Below are 14,181 nucleotides of genomic sequence, written 5' to 3' on the forward strand. Positions count from 1 at the left end.
CTGTAAAAGGAAATTATTGTTATTGGGCTACAACACCCTTAAACAAGTAAGTTATACTTTAAGCTTTGAATCAGTCATAGATCTCAAATAGAGCATTAGCGCATGTATTTACAAATGTTTAATTTTTGTAAATTACTTATATTTTTAACAATTATGAGCTGGTGGTATTAGTGCTGATTTTTCTGACTTCTTGTAGAGCCAACCTACAAATTGAATTACTGAAGTTTTCAATGTATATGCAAGCAAGATTTAATCTTTAAAAACGCACTTTTAGTTGAAACAAATTCAAGTCAATTGTTCTCACGCAATACAATACAATGGCCTTATGGAATTCAAACTTCAACACCTTCACTTGCTGGAACTGCTTATACGAATTAACCAGGTGTGAAACCAAAATGTGAAATGATATTTATTGAGGAAATCTTCTAACATCAACATGATCATTTGTAAGAGTACAAGACGTGGTAAAAGTTCTATACAAAAGAAATATATTTTTTTAATTGAAAAACTAACGACTTTATTTATTATGATTTTTTTGAGTGGGGAAATTATAAGTATAATCGAATAACCTAATGGTAAGGAAAAATCATAAATATCTGTATTTTGAATAAAGTAAAAACAAAGGTCACTGTCCCACTAAAACTTAAAACTAATCGCCATTTCACCTGGTTTCGGTAATATATGTACATATCTACCTCAATTTAAAGATGCAGTGAAATTAGCTTTAATTTCAATTGAAATGTTTTTAGCTTTAGTGCCGAGTCAAACAAAAAATTTTAAATTAAAGAATGCTCTAGCTTATTCATATATTTATATTATATCTATAATATTACGACTACATACGACATACATATTTACACATTTCTCAAAGTTAATATGGTAACACAGATAAAAAATGCTTTAATAAATTTACTTAATATGTTACATATGCAAATATACAATTGTACACAAATAAAGTTTTTTGCAATACCTATCATTTATTCTACATTTAGCGAATGACGCTAGTGTGTGAGTGTTCAGTTACGGCCAAGTGCAATTACTGTAGGAAACTACAAAGGCACATATACACATATACATAAAAATACACCAAATGCTATCAATATAGAAATGACAGAAATATATGTGCGTTGTACAATGTTTCTTTTAAAAAAGATAAAGTTTTGAATATTTTAACATAATGTTATGAGCTAAGCAGTATTTTACGAAATAAGACAGACATTAGTATAAATCGCATAGGAACTAAACCACCTTTTTCAAACAATAAAACGTGCTAAATACCATACTAATTTTAATAAACTAACGATATATGTATATATATAGGTAAACAGTCCGATTTGTATTCACATCTGCCTCAGACAATTTTCTAAATAATATACTTTCATCGGAAATGTTCACAAGTAACTTATTATTAAAAACAACTGAATGGACGTCAGGCGCAACATTTGCTTAAAATTTTGAATAGTATTGGATCAAAATCGTTTGCCTCATGTGACCATTCTTTGACACTATTTCGGCTATTTGGCTGTTTGAAACCAAACACACATATTATGTATTTACTTGTAATTTGGCGAATTTTTTCATGCTTTCGATGTTTACTTTGCAGTAATTTAAGAGGACGAATTAAGTTTACTTCAGTTTGCTATTATTCCCTTAATTATTAACTAAATTTCATATTGTGAATCTGATTGGTATTTTATAAATAAAAATTATACTTTTCGACATAACCCGAGCCACGACGCGTTTGTTACTGATAACCGAAAAATAACTGATTAAAACCTTTACAACCTTCTAAGTTTCAATCTGTAATTGTGATTTATATTCATTAATATTTTTTTCTTATTCTTCTCTCTTTGTTCTTAATCGTTGAATAATCTCGAAACCTGGAAATGTACGGTGAATTTTATTTTCCCTCTTTGAATTGCAAGCACTTTTTTCTACAACCGAAAAGAATCCTATTTACTTTTCACGGACAATCAATGATTACGTGAAGTTCAATTACTGGAGTTTTCAATGCGTATGTAATCAAATGAAATTAAAAAAAAACGCACTTTTAGTTGCGTTAAACTTTTAGTTGAGTTAAATTCACTCAATATAATGCCAGGGGCTCATGTAATTAAAACTTCAATATCTTAGCTTAGAATTACAATGCCGTAACATAAATAAATTATAAAAACTCGATTTAGCTATCCTGGAATTAATATTTTACATAATTATATGATACCAAATTTTATTGTAATCGCCAAAGCGTATTATGTACATACTGTCTGCCATACTAGCTCATTAAATGAAACCCCCTTAATCTACTACAAAAATTTTACAATTTATTACTGGAACATACATATTTTTTTTAAATATATTTTGTTTCAAATCCTCTTTATTGTTTCAATGTATATTACAAACCTTATTTTCTTGGAAAATATTGAATAAAGTGTAATGCGGAAAAAAATCGTATATGAATATAGGAATCGCCGTGTCCCATTTTATTATCACAATGGCGATTTTAAAACTCCTAAACTTACTAAATTGGTTGAGGTAATTTGAAGCGCTCACAATAGACCCAATAGTCCCAATCTATGCCTCGCTAAAAATTAACTTCTGATGCCATAAGGACACAGCAGGAAATTGTGTCTTTTTGTCACATAATTATCGGTATTACTAATACAGTTAAAACTATTATAACCCGCATACGCACGTATAATCCTAGCCAAATTGAAATACCATAACTAACTACTTTTCAGTCAAGTTCCTAAACGCATTAAACAAACACAAATATGCTCTTATTTGTATAATGTACACATAAAAACTACAACATATTTCTTAAAAAGGAATATTTCTGACTACAGCAAATAACTGCTAAACTCGCTTTGGTAAGTTCAAATTATGAATGATAGAATTACAAACTTTTATAAATATTAACTGTAATAATAATTTACATACTATGTTTTTAATTACAATGTAAAAATAATATATTGATATAATATAATAATATAATTTAAGATTTAATTTAGCAGATATTTCTTGTCGTCGAATTAGTTGAATATTTAATTGATTATTATATTGTTATGAAAGTTTTGTTTGCATTTACATACCAATGAGTCTACCAACAAAGGTGACAAACCCCTTCTCTATATAAATTTTTTTTTGTGGTGAGTGCGCCAACTTTTCGGGTCTGATGCAATTTAAAATTTAATATAAAAATAATAGTTTAGATGGGTTTAAGAGCACATACATATGTTTAGTTTGTAAGCGCGTTCTTAAATAAATTTGATGTTTTACATATAAAAACCTACTTAACAACATATTTTCCTTTTTATTTTTGTGTAAAAATCGGTGGTCTCTGTTGCATTGAAATTGCATTTAAAATAATATAAAATTAAGGGAACTGTACTCATATTTCTCATGTCATGAATATTATAATAAAAAATTAGAAAAATGACGATAAAACGAAACATTTAGTTTTTTTTACATAAAATATATAAAATACTACGCGTAATATCAATTGAAAAAATAATAGCCTAATTAATCATTCAAAACACATTGCATCACGCATCCATGGCTTCATGTAACTTATTTTCATATTTCATTGATTCAAATTACCGCTGTTCGCAAAGCATTTTAAGAAAATTACATTTTAACTCTCAAAAAAAGCTTTTGATTAATTGATTAGCCGTGTTTTCTACAAAATGATTACTTCGAAAAAAAAAATACAAGGAACTTATATGAATATTTAATAGCTATATTTTATTACGGATATTTCAGAATCAAAGTGAATGCAGTTAATATTTCAATACTATAAAGGGGAAAATTATAAATAAATAATATCGTTAATTGCAAAATATAGTTTATGTTGATATTGTCTAGAGTCTATAAAGGAACTATGAAAGGATGAAAACTACTATAAGCATTTATAGCTGCCACCTACGCTTTATGAATGTGGTAATTTAAAACTATACTTCTTTCAGCAGGCTTTCATATACATAGTAGGGGTAAGTATATTCGACTGTATGTGATTAAATTTCTCATATTTGGTAGCATTTTTTACTTAAGAAGATATAAGATAAAATAAGAATGTGTAAATATTGTTTACATATGCTCATTGAAGTTGTTCTTGATCTAAATGTAAATTATAATAATTAACGTACTGTACAAAACTACTATTTAGGTGCTCGGAATATTCTTCTAAAAATTATTAAGTTCTACGTTCTAAAGAGAGAAAGAGACAGAGAGCGTGATTTAGAAGGGAGTAAGACTGTGAACTTATTATATGAATTAAATGTGTAAATAAGTTTAGAATGGGCGGCAAAATAGATGAACAAGTGAAAAGGTAAGCAGGTAGGCTGCGAAATCAATTTAATATTTACTAGAAAAAGGGGCATTTTTGAATAAGGTATTGGAAAATAAATTATTGGCATGAATTGAGTAATAATCGTTGTAGCAGTAGGTAAGATATGTAATTCCATTGGAGCAAAGCATTTTACTAAACAATTAAAATAAAATATCTTTATTACCCATGACTCTGGTGGATATCGAGGGAATGGAGCAATTTCTTTTGTTGCTACATTACTAGGCAACTCAAGTCTTCCACCCAATTTTCGGAGCTTTCTTCTTCTCGCCACCCGAGATTTCGATCTTAGCATCAATGCTGCCTGCATCTTGTTTTTTCTGAATTATTGCAGTTGTTGTGATAACCGATGTTACGTTTTTGAATTTTTGTTGATTAGGTTTTTTGTATCTGAGCAGGATGAATGTATTTACATATATGTATGTATATGCGTTTCAATCTACGTAGAAATTGTTTAAGGCTTGTTGTTATACGTTTGTTGTTGTTTCAGCCGAAGATCCACAATTCAAGTACATTTATAGTTACCAATTGTAAGCGAACTTTTCTTACACTTTATTTCTTTAATATTTTTAATTGATGTTTATATTTTTGACTTTGAATTCTTCGTTACTCTCCATTTGTTTTTACTCATTAATGTTATTATGTAAGTATATATTGAGTTCCCCTCTTGATCGCATTGTTGTTTATCATTGTAGTGAATTTGATGATATGTTCCTTATGTATATATATATGTATATCCATTTATATGTATGTTACTAATTATGATAATTTCATATCTGTGTTCGGCTAGTAACGCCAATCATTTGGTCACCGCTGTACGAGTCGACTCTCCCTTTGTCGTCCTATGTTCACATTCAACGCTTTTCTAAGACGGTAGTTTCGCCTCCAGATCTCACCTCTTCTACTACTGCGGCAACCGTAGCTTAAAATGTAGTAAATTTTTATGTTTTCGAATACTTTTTGTATAATGGACGACATAAAATCTAGCAGTTACTGGAGTCCAAAGTTCTTCAACTGATATGCAATATTGATTTTTAATTGTAATATGTTTTTATTATTTTTTTTTTTTGTAGTTCTCACGAATATGGATGTGGTATTCTGTACTGAGGTAGGTTTATATAGGCGATAAAGTGGTGTAACGCTCTAACTATGCAAATAAAGTTATCAGTTCGGTTATACTTGTATCTGTGTGAGTATAGGCACAAACTAGTTTTTTATTTGTAAATTCTGAATTGTACTGTACAAATTAAATTATAGTGTGCTGTCAATAGTATTTTTGATGCCGAATTTTGTCAAAAAAAATTAGTGCTAAATTTAATTATTAACATATCATATTATAGTGCCTTAGATATCATAGTTTTTAGCAATACTCGTGATTTAAAGCATTATTAAAATTACCACATAGGAAATCGGTTTTGGCAGTCTGTAAATTGGTAAATACCATTTTGGCCTATTATTAAAATTTTTGGCTAACTATGGGTCCCATAGCACGAATTTGTTATTATTCGAAACTCCCAACTCGACTTATCATACGTAAACTAAAAGATAAATTAAAAACATTGAATTGCTCTATATTAGGGTCAACAGCCAAACAAATGACACACAGTTATGATGTATAAACCGTACCGAAAACCAATGGAAAGGGTTCAGCGGATTACAGCGCTTTGCAAAATGGGAACACTAAGAACCATCCCAACAGCGGCTCTTGAACTTATACTAAGAATGGCTAGCGTAAGGGCATGGCACCTGCACGCAGCACTTTAAAAATATTTACGGATGGCTCGAAAATGGTGTATGGAGTAGGTGCGGGGATATACTGGCCTGAGTTAGCCTTTAAGGCAGCCTTTCAAACTACTATACTGCAATATATTTGTAGCGGAGGTGTTTGCAATTGGGAAAGCCGCCGAGCTATCCTTAAACCCATCAACAGGATACTCTAAAGTCAACATATACGTAGGTAGTCAGGCGGCAATCAAGGCAATATCCTTCTTCTGCATATACGCCAAAAGTGTTTTGCGTGGCAGGGCAGCAGTGGAGGATGTCGCGGCTGGAATTTAGTATAGCATCCCACGATTTCGCGGATAAAATGTGTATGGTTGGATAGAGGAGATCCTCCGCAGGATACTTAGAGTTTTCGAGATATTCACGTTTAAAGTTTAAAAATTGTCTAATTTTAACACGTAATTTCTCGCTATATAGTTAATTTTTTTTTTATATTTTGCAATTATTATACACTTACACTTCACTACTTTCTTTCTATATATTTATTTTAAATTAATTATTTAGAAATTTGCTTTAAATAAGCATTTTAATTTTTATTCAATTTTATCAATTGATACAATAACAAAAGGGTTGCATGCTGACGAAAAAGAAGCATAGCCATATCTAAAAAAATACAAATGAATCATAATATATAAAAAGGAGGGATTTTACCCCAAATTATATCTCGGGGTGTCCTAAGTCCCATTCGCGTAGTATTACTTTCTGCATTGCTTGAAAAAAATAACCCTGGTCGAGCCATCACCGGGAATTATCAAAGAGATGGAAATCATAACTTTTTTCGTGTAGAAGTGTCAAAAGCAAAGCACCAGAGAAGCAATGGATCATCTCTTGTGTGCTTGTCCTGCATTATCAAAGCAACGGCTTCAGCATTTTGGGGTTTCACAATACATTAATCTGGGATAGATTTCGTTAGTGAAACTCATAACCTTTTGAAATTCGCGTCAAGCACAGACAACCTAAAGGATGATTACTCCTAATTAACAATGTGACGGCACTCCACGGGACAGGGTATGAAAAATAAATTTGTTTTTAAAGGTAGTTTAACTTCAAAATAAGTTTGATTTACTTGAGTTTACTAATTGATGTTATATATATCGATCGCCAAAGTGTGTCATTAATTCTTAATTCATAGACTGGATGCTTTTGACTTTCAACCTTATTTCCTACAATAAATCTTTATACTCGCAAAAAGCACATTTTCAGATGACATTGATGTATCATTAGTAGGGACTGAAGATAACCACCGTTTCTTTAAAAGATCTGTTCTACTTTATCTATTTTCTTCCATATCATTATCATAATGGGCATTCAATTTAATTCTAACTTCCACAATGATATTTAAAGTATTATTGTCACTTAATAAATATTATCTTAAATAACAATTCAGTTATTCCACAAATTACTACCTTTCATTTTATTTTAGATTTATTTAGATATAGATGAATTATCTGTTTTAAAAGCCATATTCGAAGCAAGGTGATAAAATTCTAACAAAAGTTTACTGAAATTGCACAAATTTAATTCAATATCTAATCAAACTTTTTCTGAACTATATTAATTCTATGAATACTTATACAATATTGGCATTTTCCATAAAACGGATGCCAATTGCCACAGAACCATTATATCTTATATCAATCCTTGATGGGCAAGTGAACCTATTCTGATGGGATTTGGTAATGAACTTGAAAGGAAATTGTAGCGTAAATTTTGTTCGATCGCGTCTAAAAATTTAATATTCATTTATCAATTTCATATAATTTCTGATTAAATTAAAATTTGATCAAAATGTGAAAATAATAAAATATGCACCAAGGGCCCTGAAACATCCTGTGGTTTGACATCTTTATAGTAACACTAATTTATATGTCTCATATGGGCAGAACAATACTTATTTTTATTTTTCTTTTTAAATTTTTAAACGTCATCCACTTGGTATTAGGTAATTTAAATTTGAATTTAAAGCTAATAATTTTGCTTCTTTACTTTAATCATACTTTAAGTTGTCATATTAAATATAAATATTAACAAATTCATTTAGTTGTTACATAGGTTTGAGATGCAACAAAAGCCTTAATAGCTGAGTGTAAACATAATGATATACCCTTAGAAAACGGACGATTCTATAAATTACCTTATGAATAAATACCTAAAGAAATTCAAAAAACTAGTATCTATTCTAAAACTATTCTTCTAAAACTAGTCTTCTATTAACTATGAAACCCTAATTTCGTCATACGATTATCGCCAAATTATATCTTTTTGGCTTTCTCTTTTAATGTTATGGACGATTACATTAACTGTTTAATGTTTTAAAAAATATCTTAAAAACTCTTTGCGCTTTAAAACTAATAATGAGAGTAGATATGCTTGATTTCTCTTTCGTATTGTAAATTTCAATATATAAATATGCTACAGTATTTCATCGGACGGACGAAAAAAAAAATATAAAATAATAATCTCTCCAAAGACATACAGTTTCGGCAAGGAATTATAGTTTCCGACTCATATTATATTGAAAATATTGCAGATCTTTCACTTTATGGGATCATCTACAACTAATAACACTGTCCAACAAATGAAGACTTTTTGAATGGAACAGAATAGCGACCCCATAATTCTGAGAGGGTATGTTGAGTAGATCATTTTTGTAGAACAAACTTATGGTCCAGCACGTTTGAGTTTTTTTTTACAGTGGGTCAAAGTTTTCATTTTTTGGTCGAAGGGAGCATTATACTATATGAAATAAATGTTGTAAGTTAATGTCTGAGAGAATTCTTATGGTCATTCTTATGGTCTTGTGGAATTGTATGAGGATTATTTTTGTGGAAGATCTTAACCCTCTAACTGGTTTCTTTATGGGTCAATTAGACACTTTTTTCGAGAAAATCAAAAAATATCCTTTAAAAAAGGAGATTTAAGGATTAAAATATTCTACGAAAATGTTTGGCGGAAAATTTCAGTGGGGGTCACCATAGACACCATTGTTGTAAATAAAGCTATTTACGATTAATTGGCAAAATTACACGCCAACATATAAAAAGTAGGTGAAAACATCGTCAAGTTCGGCCGGGCAAAACACTGAGTTCTCGCGTCTAGTCAGCTGTGACTTACAAATCGGGTGTGATAAAATTAAGCATAATTGACTTACTAAGCGGTACATATCGGGTGTGATTTTTACTAAAATTAATATAAAAAAAGAACAATTAAAGCTTAAATAAGCATGGCGGATTCTGTTTGCAAATTAAAAAATTGGTTTTGTTTTATTTGTGGACATTTTACGCACCTTCAAAGCAGAAGAAAGATATTCCCTACAATTGAAGAACCATATTTTCTTTTCATTGGAATACGATTTTTATGTGAAGCTTGGATACCAAAAACTGTATGTACTACTTGCGAAAGTGGTCTTTTTACCTGGTACAAAGGCGGTACTAAGGCGCCATTTTCTGCGCCAAAGGCACTACGCGATAATGACATACGAAGCAACAAATAATGTCATTTTACCAGAAGTGCGCTGTGAAGGTGTTCCGGTGCCTCAACCGCCTACACATACATTTTCGGCCAATATGACATACGCCAATACAGAAATAACAGCGGCGGTTGAAAACATATCAGATTTAAGTTACTTGCCTCCTGGTGGTTTAAACATATGTCCTAATTTGATAGACCAAGCTTATTTTGAAGATCTTGTAAGAGATTTAGGACTAACAAAAGAGAAAGCTGAAATATTATGTTCCAGATTGAAAAACAGGAATTTGATAAAAGCCGATGTAAAAGTTACATTGCCAAGAAAAACACACGCCGATTTGGAAACTTATTTTAAAAAATCAGAAGAACTTGTGTACTGTTGCAGTATTGAAGAGGTTCTAAAATATCTAAAGCTTCCACTGGACTCTTCCGCTTGGCGACTATTTATAGATAGTTCAAAACACAGCTTAAAAGCAGTTTTACTGCACAATGGAAATCAGCATCCATCAATATCGGTTGCGTATTCCACAAAAAAGGATGAAACATACGCAAATATTTCAAATCTCTTAAATAAAATTGAATACTATAAATATAAATGGGAAGTATGCGCAGACTTCAAAATGATTGCAATATTGACTGGAATGCAAACAGGATACACAAAATATATCAAAATATATGTGCTTTATTTGTAAATGGGATTCACGTGCTACCTGCAGCCATTATCATATTAAATATTTCGAAGAACGTAAAGAAAATATTATTGGTGACTTAAATGTAATACATGAATCTCTTGTCCCAAAAGATAAGGTCATACTTCCACCGCTGCATATTAAGTTGGGCGTGGTGAAAAATTTTATTAAAAGCTTAAATACACAAAGATATGCTTTCAAACGCATTCAAACAATTTTCCCCAGATTATCTGCAGCAAAATTAAAAGAATTTTTAATTTATTTCATTTAATGTAAACTACCTTTTCTAGGAATGCTCGTTGGACCCGATATAAGAAAATTATTACAAGATGAAGAATTTTATGGTCATCTGTCGGATATGCAAAAGACAGCATTTCACTTTATGCAGCTGGTTATATCAGAATACCTTGGAAACTCAAAAGCACAAAACTATGCAGAAAATATTGAAAGCATGCTAATCGGTTTTAACAATATTGGCGTTAAGATGTCACTAAAGCTGCATTTCTGCACTCTCATCTGAATTTTTTTTAAAGAAAATCTTGGAACGGTTTCAGATGAACACGGTGAAAGGTTTCATTAGGATATAAAGGTATTGGAAGAATGATTCAAAGGGAAATCCCAAACTGTATTGCTTGCTGAATACGTATGGGGCTTGTACAGAAATCTTGACACATCGGAACATCCACGTCAAGCTAAATACATATTAAGTTTAATCTTTAATCCATTATCCTACTACTGTTGAAGCAAAAAAATAAATATGTACATACTATAATAAACCACTATTAAAACAAAATTATAATTTTTTTATCAATCGTAAAGAGCTTTATTTACAACAATGGTGTCTTTGGTGACCCCCACTGAAATTTTCCGCCAAACATTTTCGTAGAATATTTTAATCCTTAAATGTCCTTTTTTAAAGGATATTTTTTGATTTTCTCGAAAAAGAAACCAGTTAGAGGGTTAAGATCTTCCACAAAAATAATCCTCATACAATTCCACAATACAACTCTGACCATAAAAATTCTCTCAGACATTAACTTACAACATTTTTTTCATATAGTATAATGCTCCCTTCGACCAAAAAATGAAAACTTTGACCCACTGTAAAAAAAAAACTCAGACGTGCTGGACCATAAGTTTGTTCTACAAAAATGATCTACTCAACATACCCTTTCAGAATTATAGGGTCGCTATTCTGTTCCAAAAATGCTGTTGGACAGTGTAATAAACAAAGTACCTTTTTCGAATAGTACGCCAAATTGCAAATCATAATAAAAACAAGTAAGGAAGCGCTACGTTCGGGTGTCTCCGAACATTTTATACTCTCGCAATTTATTTATTTAAATTTATTAATATAACAAACAATTTGACTCACATATTCGGCATATACAGTTGAACTTCCATAACTCGAACTTTAATAACTCGAAGTTCTCTATAACACGAACTCTTAAATTGGCAATAAAAGTCAAATTTGATACAAATTACCTTCTATAACTCGGGAGTTTGTCTAACTCGAAGTTTTTTGTGGATTATAGTGATTCGAGTTAGGGAAGTTCAACTGTATATGGTATAAAGTCCATTGAAAGTTCAAAAACCCTAATATTAAGTATATGGGGGATAGATGAAGTTATGACCCGATTTCACTCATTATTGGCACGGAGACATATTATTAGAAGAAACATATTCCCTCAAAATTTCTTCAAAATATCTGAGAGACTTAACTATAATTTCGGTAAAAAATTTGTTAGAAGTACTGAGGTCCTCATATTCGATATATAGGGTCTTGAAAACTTTCGACGATTTTTAGAAGGGCGATGCCACTCTTTAAATACAGTATTTTTGCAAAGTTCTGTGCCGATATTTTCACTAGTACTAACTTTATATATTGTTAAATAAACAATTCAGACCGACTTCAGAGTTCTGGTATATGGAAAGTAGGCGTGGTTGTGAACCGATTTGGAATATTTTCTCAACATATCATTGGTAAGCTAGGACGATATCATGAACCACATTTCATTGAAATTAGTCGGGTAGTTTCGAAGATATGGTTTTTGACACATAAGTGGGCGGAACCACGCCCATTTTAAGTGCAGCACTTCTGTACCATCTTTATAATGCAATTTAAGGCTTCTGGTGGTTTTCCTTACTGAATTAAAGCATTTTTAGTAGTTTTCAAAATAACCTTTGTATGGGAGGTGGGCGTGGTTATAATCCGATTTCCTCCATTTTTTGACTGTATAAGGTAGTACCTAAAAGATACAACTCTAGAAAGTTTCCTTGGTATAGCTTCGGTAGTTTACGAGATATGTACAAAAAAATTAGTAGGGGGCGGGCCACGCCCACTTCCCCAAAAAAATTACATCCATATATGCCCCGTCATAGTGTGATCCTTTATACCAAATTTTACTTCAATACGGACGGACAGACAGACAACCGGATTTGAACTTTACTCGTCACTCTGATCATTTTGATATATCTATCTAACTCGTTTAGTTTTAAGACTTACAACCAACCGTTATGTGGACAAAACTATAATACTCTCGTAGCAACTTTGTTGCGAGAGTATAAATATATAAAAGACAGTTAAGAAAATAAGTGAAGAAATGCTTAGCTGAACATTGGATACCCTCGCAAATGTAAGCGCGAAATATTTGTACGAAAAGCTTTATTATAAAACACGTAAGAAAAGGTTCGGGTGCGGTCTAGAATTTTGTATACGATTTGCAAAGGCCTGAGAAATATACTCGGGCAATTACGCAATTTCGTTATAAAATATGTTGTCTATAAATTACTATGGACTATTACTATATAATTGATTATATATTTCTTTATATCCGAAGTCTACTTTTTGAAATCAAACCAATTATATAAAGATACAAGCACCGAACCTCATACTTAACGCTATGTGAAGTATTCCCAGATGTGTTATTTGGCATACGGTAGTTATAATATTATCGTCTAATGTTATATATATCAACAAGATAAATGAAAATGATTACATTAGATAGGGAAATGTATTTCATATTTGGGAGATATATTATCTATGAAGTCAACTGGAAGATCAAAGAGCACTATACTGGGGATATTTGGGCTAGGTGATTCAACTAATATTAGATCCGTCATTTTGTATTTTGAAACACCAGATTTGTAATCAACGACTTTGAAATCCCCCAGTAACGAGTTTAAAGCAATGAATTTTTACAAAAGCTGTCCGTCATATTGTTTTTTTGGGGTTATGTCAAAACGCTGTTAAATGGACCTCGGTTTCAGATTCAGCGATCCCAAAAACACAACGTATGCATAGTAAGACCCCCAGGTCAGAACCAACATTTTTTTTGTGTGGCTGGGTATTTAGTGAGATTGATCTGATAAAGTCTTCTTTTCTTCTAGTAGAAATTATTTGATAATAATATATGAAATTTGCTCAGACCATTCGATTATAGATATTTTATTACAAATAAGTTAATTTATGAATTTATATACATATATATGTATTTAAAAAGCATTTCCGGTGGATATAATAATAAATGAGAATAATAATGTTATGTAAGCACATTCTCTAAATATAGTACAAGTTGTTAAGATAAGAAAAAAAATATTAATGATAAATCTTTTCAAAATCAAAAACCCAGTAAGGAATGTTGAAATTATTGGCAACATTTTTATAATAAAGTTTTGCAGAAACTTAGAAACATTTCACATGTATATTATTCTTTGCAATTACGTGATTATATAATATAGGTCTGCACCCGAACTTAGTTTCCCTTCCTTCTTCCTTTCCTCTTATATTTTACAATTTGGAAGAGTCTTTCGTGGATGCGAACATGTTGTTATTAATAACAAAAAATAACCGATCAGGTCTGTGTATTAGTCAGTGTATAATATTAATAATATATGAGA

At 30.9% G+C, this 14,181-nt stretch overlaps 1 protein-coding gene and 1 long non-coding RNA gene across 10 annotated transcripts in view; one reads left to right on the forward strand and one right to left on the reverse strand.

Annotated features, from left to right (window-relative positions):
* LOC105219738 (uncharacterized) overlaps positions 1–14,181 on the reverse strand; it is a 127,175-nt gene that overhangs the window by 43,159 nt on the left and 69,835 nt on the right. The gene's annotated exons all lie outside the window — the stretch shown is intronic.
* The window catches only part of LOC114805075 (uncharacterized), a 52,265-nt gene continuing 42,806 nt past the window's right edge, over positions 4,723–14,181 (forward strand). For all 4 annotated transcript variants that reach the window (XR_008470168.1, XR_008470171.1, XR_008470169.1 and 1 more), the window contains exons 1-2: positions 4,723–5,775; positions 5,921–7,132. This is a non-coding gene — a long non-coding RNA (uncharacterized LOC114805075). The remainder of the gene's footprint in view (positions 5,776–5,920; positions 7,133–14,181) is intronic.

This window comes from Zeugodacus cucurbitae, chromosome 3 (genome assembly GCF_028554725.1).
Source record: "Zeugodacus cucurbitae isolate PBARC_wt_2022May chromosome 3, idZeuCucr1.2, whole genome shotgun sequence".
Lineage (NCBI taxonomy): Eukaryota > Metazoa > Arthropoda > Insecta > Diptera > Tephritidae > Zeugodacus > Zeugodacus cucurbitae.